Source organism: Rhinoderma darwinii, chromosome 3, assembly GCF_050947455.1.
Source record: "Rhinoderma darwinii isolate aRhiDar2 chromosome 3, aRhiDar2.hap1, whole genome shotgun sequence".
Classification (NCBI taxonomy): domain Eukaryota; kingdom Metazoa; phylum Chordata; class Amphibia; order Anura; family Rhinodermatidae; genus Rhinoderma; species Rhinoderma darwinii.
The window spans coordinates 317,070,836-317,086,127 of record NC_134689.1 but is presented as its reverse complement, the minus strand read 5'-3'; the positions used below and the strand labels follow the sequence as shown (position 1 = coordinate 317,086,127).

At 39.5% G+C, this 15,292-nt stretch overlaps 1 long non-coding RNA gene across 2 annotated transcripts in view; it reads left to right on the top strand.

Annotated features, from left to right (window-relative positions):
• The window catches only part of LOC142749782 (uncharacterized), a 52,908-nt gene that overhangs the window by 4,545 nt on the left and 33,071 nt on the right, over positions 1-15,292 (top strand). For both annotated transcript variants that reach the window (XR_012882455.1, XR_012882454.1), the window contains exons 2-3: positions 6,116-6,214; positions 14,201-14,320. This is a non-coding gene — a long non-coding RNA (uncharacterized LOC142749782). The remainder of the gene's footprint in view (positions 1-6,115; positions 6,215-14,200; positions 14,321-15,292) is intronic.

The following is a 15,292-nucleotide window of genomic DNA, read 5'->3' as shown; positions in this document are numbered from 1 at the left end:
CAGAGGTTTTTTAAACTTTGGCCCACATTATATAGATAGCTGCCTTGGTGATCCCAAAGGTCAAGGGTGAGCATCCTTACCCCTAAGTCCCTGCAGATTATTAGAATGAAACCAGGCTGTCACATAAGAGTCATAATTACCAGTTCTCTTTCTAGTACAACTCGTGCTAAGCGTGGTTCCTTTTTTGTTGAGTGATAAAACCAGTTTTTTAGATCTAGATTAAGGCAGAGTGATGTTTGCTAGAGCCTGGATCCCCTCCTTGGCATTCCCAAGGCACTGCCTTTGTCTTATAAGGAATAGGGCTCTCTGAATGGTGTGAAAAAGGAGAGAGAGGGTCGCTTCAAATCGATTTTACTTGTTCTCTGTGTCTTTTCGGATCAATGACTCTCAATAGTCTTATATGTGCTCTTTCAACCAAAAAACTTGTGCAACATTTTCTGTCTGTATTCTTGCTAAATACAATAAATTCTGTGTTTTATCAATCACTGAGCACTCATCTTGAAGGCAGCTAGGGAAGGCAATTAAGCAGAGACACATTAAACCAGATCCTCACATTAATACAGCCAGAAATGGATAATTAGCCAGTTCTTTTCTATTTCACCCTGGACCCAAGTATAAAGCAACAGATACACAGGTGCCAATCAATATGTATGAAACATAAAACTAATACCAATGCAATAGTAAGAACATCTATGTAAAATAATACAACATATAGGGAATATGCTGTGTAGTAGAACGTAATATACCACTGTTATTAGCTATTAAGAGCAATCACTCAGTTATTAGCAATGTCAAACATATAACCACAAAGCAAAACAAAACTTGTAGTGTGAACATGTTGCAAAGTTCACTGTATTATAATGTTTTGTGCAAGATAAAAGTGCTGCACAGACATGATAGTATAAATATATGTGGGAGACTTGAGTATTAGGAGTATTTAGAGTGATTAATAGGATACACACTGGAAACTAATTTTGAGTAAGGGAGAAAGGATATATATTGTGTAAAGAAAAAAACCTATAAGGAAAAGTAGCGAAATGGAAAGAGAGATGAGAAAGCAAGTGAGAGAAAGGAATAAGAGGGGGAAAAGAGGGATTAGAGAGTAGAAAAAGAATGAGAAAAAGAGAGAGATAGAAGAGAGGCTGGAATGATAGACATTGGAAAATAGGGTGAAAAGGAGAGGTCAGCATGAGAAGTAAAGGGAGAATGAGAGAGAGAGAAGTTGGGGTAAAAAAAAAGTAAGAGATGGACAGATCTCGAAAGGTAAAGAGAAAGATAGAGAGAGAAAAAAAAAGAAAGAAAGAAGATACATATAAAGCATTAGATGAAACAGCGAGAGGTATAAAGAGAGTGAGAGAGACGGAGAGAGAGAGAGAGAGAGAGAAAGAGAGAGAGAGAGAGAGAGAGAGAGAGAGAGAGAGAGAAAAGTCAAGAAATCCAGATAGAGAAAAAGCAGCTGATGAAACCCAGAGCCCTGTCCCGGACAATACAAGTCTCCTGTAGAGATGGGTATTGATCAGGGGAGAAGCTGAGATGTCACCACACTAAATATTTACTGATCACACACAAATAGCTGGGGCTTGAACGATCTTCCCATGTGTGGAAGTGAGAGGAGAAAGGTAAATCATTTTATTAGTGTGTATAAAGCAGAGAGCACACTCTGGGCTGCAGTGTTTTAAGATGTGTCTTTAGCTGGATGAAGAGAGTTAGGGAAATCGATAGTCAGTGATTAGGAGCCCCAGCAGTGCCAGTACTGTTACCACACACAGCAGATTCGAGGATTCTCTTCCAAGTCAGGGAAAAGACCCAAAACAAAGTGCAATGAAATTAGAAGGGGGAGAGGGCTCTATCTATATATCAACATGTCCATGAAAGTAACAATGTATGTATATATATATATATATATATATATATATATATATATATATATATATATATATATATATATATATATATATATATATATGACAGTGTTGGAGGAGGCTTTCAATATTCGCTCTATTATAGAAAATATTATTAAAACCTAAGCAGATCCTTAGGTCAATCCTGAGGTTTTTAATATCTTCCATGTAAGAAATATTATTCCAATGGTTCTGCCCAAAATTTGAATTAAGATGAATCCATAACTAGTTGACCTTCTAGATTAGGACAAAACCCTTAACTCTGTGACAATTCATCGGGATTTCATGACATTTCATGTTATTTCTTGCACCTGAAGCTAAATTTTGGGTATACAGACCTGCAGCAGTTATTTTATTATTCATGCTGACTGTGCGTCCAGACTTCTGTAAACGGTGGCCTCTGGAATACGTAACCATTTCAGCACTGGACTTTATCATCAGGTGGCAATGAATGCTCGGAGTATGTATAGAAAGCCACAGTTGCATGCATGTGTCACTGGTTGGGGTTAAATCTACTCCATTAGATATTATATTTAGCTTTAGGTATACCAATAGCGTACTATATCGGGCTACACTGAAATCAAAGTATATAATATAGGCATTATATAAGTAATAAAAATATTAAGACACCTGCAAATAATGCCCCTGGTCACCTACGTCACTGAAAATAATAGCTGATAAGGAGTTCACATCTTGTCTCCTGTAGAATGCAAGACACCTGAAAATAATCCTCCTGTTCACGAGTCACCGAGAGAATAGACTGTAGTCCTCACCTACACACACACACACACACACACACACACACACACACACACACACACACACACACACACACACACACACACACACACACACACACACACACACACACACGATAGCTGCTGTGTGTTCACCATATCAGCTTAATACTGTCATTACAGGTGTATAGAGAGGAATCAGTATTACCTGATATCTAGTATCTCCAAATATGTGGCGTGAAATTGTATACTAGATTCTGCCTTCACTGTTCTGGGCAATATTTCTGTTACCAGAACATCTCTATTTGAGCTCCACTTTAACAAGTTTTATAAATCGATGGGTGGTTTTATTTCAAATGTTATTTGCTAACATATAACACCAACATAATTTTATTTAAATCTGCAACTACAAAATAAGCACATAATAGATGGATGAATGATTGAATATAATATATGAAGGATAGGCGATAGATTAAATAGATAAATACATGATGAGGTCGAGAAAGAAAGAAAGAAAGAAAGAAAGAAAGAAAGAAAGAAAGAAAGAAAGAAAAAAGAAAAAAGAAAGAAAGAAAGAAAGAAAGAAAGAAAGAAAAAAAGAAAGAAGGAAGTTAGCAAATAAATGATACACAAATAAAAGCTGGATTGATAGACAGAAGCAAAGAAAGAAAGCTAGATAGATAGATAGATAGATAGATAGATAGATAGATAGATAGATAGATAGATAGACAGACAAAAATGGATAATAGATATAAAGATGATAAATAAATAAATAAATAAATAGATAGATAATAGATAGATGATAAGTTGATATAAAGAAAGATCAATAGAAAAAAAGACTATACATCTACATAGTGAATACTTTATACATACGTCAGTATTAAACCTATATTAATTCCATTTAAAATAATTATTTCAATAAATAAATGATAATTTAACGTTCCTCCTGGCAGTTAATATAAATCAAGTGTATTCCAATCAAATCAGTTTTATAACACATATCACATATATATCAGAATATAATATGATATAAAATAACGTTATTAAAATAATAAAGGTTACAATGAAAAGGCAGAAATGTTACAACAGATGTATCGTCTTAAAATGAACGTCCAGATTTGACTGCTATGGATTCTTTCATTGTATTGTCTCAGCGATCCTGGCACAGAGGGGGTCAAGCCATTACCTTTGCTCTTCCCAACCCTATAGAACTCTATGTAAAGAGAGAATGGAATACGCAGATGTCACGATATACGGTCACATCGCAGCGACCTCGTATTATTTCTCGCTAGTTGCAATATTTCAATCGATTTCGTTTCCGTGATCGTCTATAACCGTCTGTAACTACAAGATCCAGGCTGAGGGGATTGGTCTGATCTAGTGTACATACCACCTATATGTCATTGACCCTGTATACCCCTCCATCCACTGCACAGATGCTATATAACAAAAGTATAGAATTTATAGACCATCGATATTAATGCAAAATATGTTATTGTATTTAACCGGTTCCTTGCTGGGCAGCACAAGGATCTTAGATTACTCTGCAATACAATTGTATCTATAGCATTGCATACATATGTGGTGTATCTCTGCTCGAGCTGCAGCTGTCACGTCTTAGTGTTTGTAAAATAAATGCCAGGGATATCTATACCTTTATGTAATAAGGTGCACCCGTGTCTGAGGGCCCCAGGGCCAACATCTGACTGCCAGCACCAGGATCGCTCATAAGGTCTGCAGTGCTGCTGCTGGTAATGATGAATCACCTTGTCAATGTAAACGGCACAGGATTAATTTGTTCCAATGATTTCTCCTTAGCAGGAATGCCACTTATTTCTAACTCTCTACTTTCCCTCATTTACATATAAAACCTTTCCATAGATGCAGCAGTCACATGACAATAATAAGGGACAAGGAAGGGACAATGTAGCTGGTTGATGCTATAGTTGGGAATACAGAAATAGCCAGTAAAGATAAGAGATCCAGAACCTGTCCTGTAACTACTGGACCAGGACGTGATTCAGCTCCTGGCAGACAAGGACTGGAGACAATACTGGCTATAAAGTGGTACTTACATATATAACACTCTCCAAGATCTCATTTAGCAGAATTAGCAATATTGCATATTGAATATTGGTATTGCTTGCAGAACTTTAGACTATATGGATTGGTATTTTTTTTTCTATTCACATATGTTGTTTATACCTTTGAATAATTAGTCCTGCGTTTTAAAAAACTTCCAGCGTTTAAGTAGTTAACCTGTATCTAAGTCCTTGTGCTCATCCTGTAGATACACTTTATTGTACCTGGGCACATTTGGCTTTCTAGGCAGCAGGAAAGCCCTGGGGTGAAGGTGTCAGAGGAGAGGCTGTGCCAGTGTCAGGGTCTTCACACTCTGGACTCAGATGGAGATACCTATTGAAAAGTGTCTGAGAAAGATTAATAGGAGGTGTCAGGGATGGGAAAGCTCAGATTTGCTCTACATTCCTAACAGCTCCAGATGAATTACTGATGATCCTCCCCATCCCTATCATTAGACACTGCATCAACCCCAGCACTTATCTGCAATCTAGAATTCCACATTGCTTAGGAAAACAATATTAGATTGGAGAAGTATTTAGTTGGGATGTAATTGGAGAAGTGTAAGTGAATTACAGTTGCTGTGTTAAAACTACAGCCACTAACTCAATTGCCATATGACCAGTAACCATGCAATGCAGTTCTCTTTACCTTCACTCCACATAGCATATAACACATAGAACACTTTTCTACTTTTTTTTTTTCTTAGTAATTGAAATTGAACATAGAGTATATTGTTGCTGAACACTGTAGTGGTGTATATCTAAGCATATATATCCCCATAAAATGTTAGGATTATTTCTACTGCATGTTCAGGAAACATTTGAGTAAAATAAAATAAACTTAGGGCACGTTCACACGTGGCGGAATTGCTGTGGAATTCCGCTGCGGACAGTCCGCACTGGAAATCCGCAGCAGACAGTCTGTCTATTGGTTTCCATAACTTTTTAGTTATCTTCGTGCAGATGTTTCATTTGAAGTCATTTAACCTAGGCATGTTTTTCGAGTGGGATAAGAAACCAGAGAACCTGGAGAAAACCCATATGATATTGGGAGAAGATACAATCTCAATGCAGATTTTGCTCTGGCTGGACTCAAGCCTACAGTCCCAATACAGCAGTGCTAATCATATGGATTTATGAGAACATATCACAGATTATTGGGTTGCTATTGGTTACATCACACAAACATCATTACTGTCAGTAGTAGTAATAGTATTTACAATATTATATCTTTTAATATAATATATATTATAAATAGTACAATATAATAATAAATATTATAAACTAACTGAAAATTAACAATGTCATTGAAAGTTCATTCCCAGGTCTTTAAGCTGAGAGGGACAGAAACTTCTTGTCATTAACTATTTTGCTTTGCTTGTTTATTTTGTGTCAGGACTATCATGGATATAATGGAACGCACAGAAACCTTCCCATTTCCAGTTCTCCACAGAATTCTTGGTGAATTAATCGGCCAATTAGGAAATAACTGGAGGTACTGTAAACTTTGCCTGAAGTTGACAGCTTGGAAAGTGTTATTCAATGGCTAATGTGTAGACATAACAAACATTTCCAGTATCCAGAGCATGACTTGATATTTCTATAATTATTACCATAATTGTTATTACCCATAAAATGACATGACAATTAGAAAAGTCCGGAGCTTATCACCCAGATCGCTCTCACTGCTACGTCCTATCCTGTTCTGCTTATCTCATTAGTGGGGTTTCTATCTCTTCCTCACTGATCCATGCTCTGCTATAATCATTATTATCTTTCTTGTTATTTCAGCATATTTCCTGTCACGTGAAATGATGATTTATTTCTCTCTATGAAGTTTATATTCCTACTTTTCTTTTTTCTTCTATTTTCCTTTTCCTTCCTCTTTCACCTCTCTATACACACTTTTTTTGATTTTCTGTCATTTGATAAAAGAATGGGATCCAAAGCGACCATGATGGAATACCTTGATGCAGCTCAACAACAACTCCCTGGGGGGATGGAAAACCCAATGGACCAGTTGTTCTTCCACTGGGCCACTATTGCATGCTCCAAAATCTGTAGCAGTGAGAATACTCGTAGGGTTTTGGTGACACAGATAGAATTAAAGGTCTTATCTCATAAGAACAACACCAGTTTATATGTCCTGTTCGGGCATATGGACGTCATATAGAGGGACCCTCCTCTTTAATCCAGAGTGAAGAGTTGCTGCAAACAGCATCTCTTTATCTGGCAGACCCGGCCTGTCCATTTGTTACATGGAAGACCATTCATTTGAATGACCACATGTAATGCTACATTGCCCCCGCAGTAGCTGCTGTAGTGTAAATGTATGGCCAGCTGGAGCTTCCTTCAGTGATAACAGCTGATCACTAGGGATTTATGAAGCCAGACCTGTATCGATGAGCTGATCGTCAGGCTGACTTCAATATTTAAAGGGTTTGTCCAGTTAGGCTCCATGTGAACAACTGTAATTTTGATCTGCAATTATGGATCCGTAATTGCGAGTCAAAGTACGGATCCATTAATTTCTATGTCCCACGGACACATTCCTGTATATTTATGGGAAGATGTCCGGCCCGTAGAAGGATCCACAAAATATAGGAAATGTCCTACTTTTGGAATTTACGGATCTTCCTCTCATACTTTATAGTGGGAGTACGGTCCGCAAATGCGCGTGACTGTGTGCGGCCGCTCGTGCCCATAATCACGGACTGTAATTACGGCTACGGTCGTGTTCCTTAGGGGGCTGTTTTTTATACTGATGACCTATTCACCTATCCATACCAATCAGTATATGATCGGTGGGGGTCCAAAATTCGGACCCCACACCGATCAGCTGTTCTGGCTGCCTCCGAGTGCCAGAAGCTATGCAGGGATCGATGCCGGAAGCAGAAGGCTCCAATCATTGTATAGCGACCGTGCTGCAGTACTGTAGCTCTAATCCTATTCAAGTGAATAGGAAAAGAGCTGCAGTAATCCAGCACTGCCGCTATACAGTGGTCGGAGCCTTCTGCTTCCGGCATCGATCCCTGCATAGCTTCTGGCACTCGGAGGCAGCCAGAACAGCTGATCGGTGTGGGGTCCGTATGTCGGACCCCCACCGATCATATACTGATGACTTATTCTGTGAATAGGTCATCAGTTTTTAAAAGCAGCCCACTAAATGTCAATTTTGGAAAACCCTTTTAAGCCTCTTCTCTTATTTTGTAGATATGATGGAATTAGACAGACAACTTATTACCCATTCTGTATCTTTGGCTGACAGTTGCAAGAAAACCCCCCACAAAGGATAAGATTAATTAACACTGGCGTTTCATACGGCAGAATTAATATAAAGATCAATAAAGTAAGACCTACCTAATTTACAAATTTGGCGCATCTCTGGGCATCCATGATCTAGAAAGTCAAGCTGGAGTAGATTTGCGCTATCATTTACGCTAGTTTCTGGCGTAAATTATTGCAAATTTGTCAGCCCGTGGGTAGCTCTGCCACTAACCTCCACCCACTTTTTAGGAAAGTGGTATGAGCGGGTGAAGCGTTTCATACACCAGTCTTAATATAAAGATTGATGAAGTAAGATTCGCCTAATTTATAAATTAGGCGTATCTATGGTCGTTCATGCCACAGAAGGTCAAATCTACTCCAGCTACGAGCTGGAGAAGATTTGTGCTGTAATTTACGCCAGTTTGTGGCATAAATTATATTAAATTTATTGGGCCGCGGGTAGCCCTGCCTCCTGCAGTTTAGAAAAGTGGCGTAACAGGCAGAAAACTTACAAAAGTCACAATTTTTTCCACAGCAGAAAACAAAAATAAATTCCTCCCAAAGTTGTCAGGACCTTTGCTAAGGAAGGCCAAATGTGCTAAACATTGGACAATGTACGGCACGCCACTGAGCACTTTTAATGACCAGAAGCACATAACATCACAAATTTTGGGAAAATATGCCTGCACTTAGTATGAGTCTCCATGGGGAGCATCACATAAGAGGGACTGAGAACTTGATCAAACCGTTCTCAGGCCTTGAAGAGTGTAGCAATACTTTAGTTTTACTGCAAAATGAAATTGTATGGAAATTCAATGTAATCAAATAGTCTGCATGTGACTCTAGTAAACAACTGTTTATAATTACCTGTAATAATTTTGCACTGCACTACCAATTACAGCCTGTCTTTGTGGTGGCGCTGTATCTTTGCCCATTATAACGGAATCAAACACAGATAGTTTTTTTTAATGTTACAATTTACAGTTGTTATTACAATCGTATGACTCGCCATTTATTCTGTGCTGTATATTACACTGTATTCCACCGTAGAAATACCGGAGAAATGCTTCTACAGGGATGAAATGGTCTTATGTATGGCATCTGATGGAGTATAAGCTGCCATATTATGCCATATTATGAATGCTTCCATTGGAATTGCATAACCACCGTATTTGGGATCTCTATTACACAAAAATATAACCAAAAATAATTATCTATATTTATTCAAATGGCAGGGGTCCATCATTTTTTATACTTCATTGCACAAATATTTAATACGAATCATGTTGCAATAAGAAAAAACAACAACAATGGAAAGTTTACTTCTAGAAGTGCAAAAAAAATGTCTGTGGGCTGTGGCGGTGTGAGATTGTATGTAATGATTGATTGTGTGTCTTTAGGCCCGTGACACGGACTATACATCAATGCATCATTTCTTATCACAACAGATAATATTGTGACCCAGCTGATAATGGGGGAGGGGCTTAGAAAATTGGACGCCTGGGCTTTCTTAACCCTTTAACTGACAAGTGTCTCACACTCTGTTGGGTAGCAAGATGAAGAATGTTCTGTAGCCTGTTACAAATACAGATATTGCGGCCCGACGTCATTTGTCTCGGGGTTATCTCAGTGTGACGGATTAAACTGGAGCTCTGGTTTGAAGTGAGAAGTGATTGCTCTCCAGGCAGAGCAAACATGAAGGGTTAAGATCTGAGTGTGGACAGATGCTTTAAGTCAAACCAACAGCTCAGGCCCAGGCAAGATTAATGTTACCTTTAATTTGTTTATAGTGACCTTGCAAACAGATTCTCATTCAGCAACGGTGTATAATAATGTAGGTTATTGTGAAATGATAGCAGTAGAGGGGAAAACGGGGTGTGAACTTGCATTTATGAATAAGAAGGACAGGAGGTAATGAGACATCAATAGTTATGCACTTTGGTACTTTTAAGACTCCTAATCATTGCCGTTTTCTATTCATATCAAAGTTCCCACAAATTTTTCTGCAGCCCCTTTTTTGATTAGGCCTCATGCCCACAGCCAAGTTGTACCGAGTGGCGATACAGCACCCATACACTTATATGAGACCATGCTGCACTTCCGTATTCCTCCAAAGGTCCTTTTACACTGGCCAATTTTGTCCGTAAAACGTTTGCTCGTCCCCATGTGTTTCGATCAGGTCAGCAGCACGTCTCCCTGTTTACACATGCCGACAACGATAATATTTAATGCTGCATAAACTATACGATCAGCTGATGAATGAGCGTTTGCTCGTTCATCGGCTGATCGTTTCCCTGTTTACGACATGCAGGATCCATCTGTAATCTATCACATCTAAGTTATGAACTTAGATGTAAGGGCATGCCCACACGTGGCGGATTTCCTCCGCAACTGTCCGCATCAATGCCGCACAGAATCTGCGTTGCTGATTCTGCGGCGGCTCTGCCCAAAATGTGCAGTAAATTGATGCGGACTAGCTGCTGCGGACTGCGGTAAAAGTGCTTCCCTTCTCTCTATCAGTGCAGGATAGAGAGAAGGGCCAGCACTTTCCCTAGTGAAAGTATAAACGAATTTCATACTTACCGGCCGTTGTCTTGGTGACGCGTCCCTCTTTCGGCATCCAGTCCGACCTCCCTGGATGACGCGGCAGTCCATGTGACCGCTGCAGCCTGTGATTGGCTGCAGCCGTCACTTAGACTGAAACGTCATCCTGGGAAGCCGGACTGGAGACAGAAGCAGGGAGTTCTCGGTAAGTATGAACTTCTATTTTTTTTACAGGTTGCTGTATATTGGGATCGGTAGTCACTGTCCAGGGTGCTGAAACAGTTACTGCCGATCGCTTAACTCTTTCAGCACCCTGGACAGTGACTATTTACTGACGTCTCCTAGCAACGCTCCCGTAATTACGGGAGCCCCATTGACTTCCTCAGTCTGTCTGTAGACCTAGAAATACATAGGTCCAGCCAGAATGAAGAAATGTCATGTCAAAAAAGCAAGACGCATCCGCAGCACATATAACATTTTCATGACAGCTGCGGACTTCATTGCGGAATTTAGAATCTCCATTGAAGTCAATGGAGAAATTCCGCCGTGCGTCCGCAACCAGTCCGCCACTGCTCCGCAACATCCATTGCATGCTGCGGACACCAAATTCCGCACCGCAGCCTATGCTCCGGCTGAACGAACACTGCTAAATAAAAGTGGAAGTCAATGGAGAAACGGCTCCGCTGCGGATTAACGCTGCGGAGTGTCCGCTGCGGAATTCAAGAGGAAATCCGCCACGTCTGGCCATGCCCTAATGATAACAGGTGGATGGACCTACTTTTACTCAACCCGTCAGTCCCTGCGGACCTGACAGGTACAGTGTTCAGCGAACGATACAGCTGATCTGTATATAAGATACAGAGCAGCTGTATCTAAAAAAGTAAAAACTATTTTTAATAAAAATTAATTATAAAGTTGTAACAAACACACTGGCAGACATTTTTATTTGAAAGAAAATCACTTTCAAAGGTTTGCGTAGCCTTTAAAAAAAATAAAAAAATATTGGGATTTTTTTTTGTTAGGAAATGCTTTTTTCCTGTGTTTTTCCCTCACAGTAAGGTCAATGCAGTATGGAAAGCTTTGGAAAAGGCTTTTCTAATCTCACAGTACAGGATCTGATCCCGTTCATGGCTCTGAATAAATGATTCCTGAACATTTAATACATGCCTTCAGGTGCTTTAATATTCTGAGTTGGAGTAGTTGTGTATATACTGTATATCTCACTTGTAAGGGGGTAGAGAAACGGCATCAAAGGTTCATGCACACAATGTTCATGGTGTGTTGATGGATCCTGTGCAATGGCACACAGAGCCCCTCTGTAATATGGACCTATAGGTTCTACATGTGCAGCCATATTGAACTGTGTTTAAATTAAATGCTTCTCTCTACTCTTTTGCTTCTGGTCTTGTGATATTCCATATTAAATTGCAGTTCTGTATTGGAAACAAGTGCCAGATTATCAGATTTTCTGGAAAATAAAATGCAGAGAATTGTTGTTTACCTGTTGTTACCACCCATGGCAATAACATTTTCAGACTTTGGGCATGTTCAGACGTGGCAGAATTTTTCCGCTGCAAATTCTCGGCAATTACGCAACAAATCTGCAGAAACATTTGCATATTTGACAGGTAATTCAGACGTTGCAGATATCACAGCGGACTTGCCACAGATTTTAGTTTTTGCGTTGCAAAGGCTGAAATCTGGAGTGAAATTCTGCTGCTAATTCGCCATGAATAAGAACACAGATCGTGTTCGAAACGTGTAGGCTCTCTCATTTTGCCATCTAGACCACCTTGTAGTGCGTTCCTTCTCCAATGTTCGTCATTTGATGTTTATTTTTCAATAAAGTAGGAAATTAAGTTTTCCTTTTACTACTACCCTTCGCTGGATCCTACCTTCCTTTTTTCCAAAGGTAATTATATAGACACACAAACACATATTTACCCACATATGTACACAGTGCAGATAATATAGTAGATGTTACCTGCAGTCCTATGTAACACCAAAGATAACACAAATTAATAACTTTTTTAGTCCTATGCAACTCTATAGCATACAGATATCACACAGTAATAACTCTCTGAGTACAGATAATGTAGTAGATGTTGTCTGCAATCATATGTATTTATTTCATATTACACAGTGCTGTACAGAGGTCCTCTTTTTACTGTCTCCATTGGGACTCACAATCTACATTCCCTATTGGTATGTTTTTGGGGTGTGGGAGGAAACCAGAGTACACAGAAGAAACCCACATAAACACAGGGAGAACATACAAACTCCATGCAGATGTGTTCTTAGTTGGATTTGAGCCCAGGACCCCAGCGCTGCAAGGCAATAGTGCTAACCACTGAGCCACCGTGCTGTGATAACTCTCTGAGTACAGATAATGTAGTGGATGTTATCTGCAGTCCTATGTAACACCACTGATAACACAGTGATAATGCTCTGAGTACAGATAATGTAGTAAATGTTACCTGCAGTCCTATGTAACACCACAGATAACACACAGTGATAACTCTCTGAGTACAGATAATGCAGTAGATGTCACCTGCAGTCCTATGTAACACCACAGATAACACACAGTGATAACTCTCTGAGTACAGATAATGCATATCAAAATCGGCTACAAATGAAGTTCTAAGAACCACATTCATTTTTGGCAGATTTTGATAAATATTCATGGAAGTTTTGAACCACGTTCCTATTTTGGACCTCATATAAGTTTGTACAGATAATGTAGTGTATGTTATCTGCAGCCCTATGTAACACCACAGATAATACATACTGATGACTATACTCACACACACACACATGCACACACGCACACACATGCACGCACACAGAAACATATACACACAAACACAGAGACAAATATACATATGCAGACACATATATAGACATACAGTCACATATACACACACATACTGGAGCATATACACACATGGGCACTTACCATCTCTCCTTGCTCACAGGTTTTTTGCAAGGGACTGTGGGTGGAGCTTCCTCCCCTTTTCTTGCTGTCTCTGCTCTTGTTTCCTCTGTGCGTGTAACCAAGAACAGAGGACAGAGCAGAGGCAGAACCCAGTGGCGCCTCCTACATGCTGGGAGGGTGCAGCGCCCTGTGCAATTGCACAGGTCGCACAACCCTAAGGTCAGCCCTGTGGTTAATCTACGTGCAGTTCCGTTGAAGATAAAACTGCGAATACGGGGCAGAGATCCAAAGGTTACCCTCGGATTTCTTCTGAGGAATCTTAGCCTAATACACGCTGGATTTTTTCACTTGAAAGATCCGCCGTGTGAACATGGCCTTAGAGTATTCACTCCCACCAGGGGCATAGCTTTAGGCGATGGCAGACGTAGCAGTTGCACCCTGGTGCCTGATTGGACTCCTCTGCTACATAAGAAGAACCTGTATTATAAATAGCACATGATAGATGAGGGCCCTATTACAGATTTTGCATTTCGACCTAGGAGCTTTAAGTTAAACCTCTACCTCACACCTTTATATAGAAGCAAGAAACAAGTAAATACTATATAAATCTTCATAATTCAAATATTAAAGTCAGAAAGCGCACCATATAAATACTGCTGAAAATGACTATTCCAAAACAGTTCCAAGCGTTGAAGGGTGTCTCATTCATATATTATCTTTTTTTGTTTCTTACAGGCCATTACTGGTGCTAATACCCCCTACTTTGATCTTCATGAAGTTAGAGGACCAGACAGAACACATGAGACTTCTACAACCATCAAGATGACAAAGTATACAGCGAAAATTGTGCAGGAGGTAATTGTGTACTTTTTTTTTCATGTTAACTCCTGCATTGCCATCATAAACTGCATTCCTTTCTAAGTCATTATTTCTACACAGAGATAACTTGCACTACTGAAGAACTATGGCTGTCTGTGTGCCTACTATGAGGCTCAGTGGTATAAGATTCTTGGGACAATGAAGAGATCTTGTGCCTCTGAGGGCCTCCTTTTACGGACTGCATTTGATTTATACAGGCAGCAATTGGATTCGGCAGCTACTAAGCAAAAAAGGAATGTCCTGTACGTAGAGTTCAGACAGCTGTGTCAGCGTGATAAAGATGTAATTAGTTTGTCGCTGTATTTGGTATTATTTTTAAATAAAAAAAATATTAAGGTGGGGAGCGAGATAGTAACTATAGCCATAGTCTCCAGTTCAGCTGTAGTGGGTCCCTTGAACACAAAGGGCCTGAAGAAAAAGAATGACACATGTTTAGAGTTATACAGAACCATAATACACATCCCATAGAAGTTTATGGGACCAGAGTGTCCCCCTTATTTCATTCAGCAGCATGCAGAGGTTTTTTTTCTGTCATACAGAATAGTATGATCCATTGGACGCTGTATTCCGAAGATTTTTCCCCCCTAGAAGCATTTCTTTAAATATAGAATTTCTGTAATTTGGTGCCACATAAAGGCACCATACAGCAGCACATAAAATAACTAGGCGCCATGCACAATGTTCTGTCATGTGAATAAGGGCTTTAGGTACTGTATGTCCCCACACAGTAATAAGTTGTGAGTTAGGCCTCATTTATTCACTGGTTTGATAGACGTGTAGTAGAGAAATGCACCAATATTTTTTGGGTTAAAGAAATAGTTTAAGGAAATGTCCTAGAACTGATTCTATAGAAGTCCGTATGTGTAGTTATTGCTTTAGTGAATTTTTAGACCATGTAGAATTTTTGAAAACGATAGCATATCCTATATGCGATGCTGTTTTGGTAGG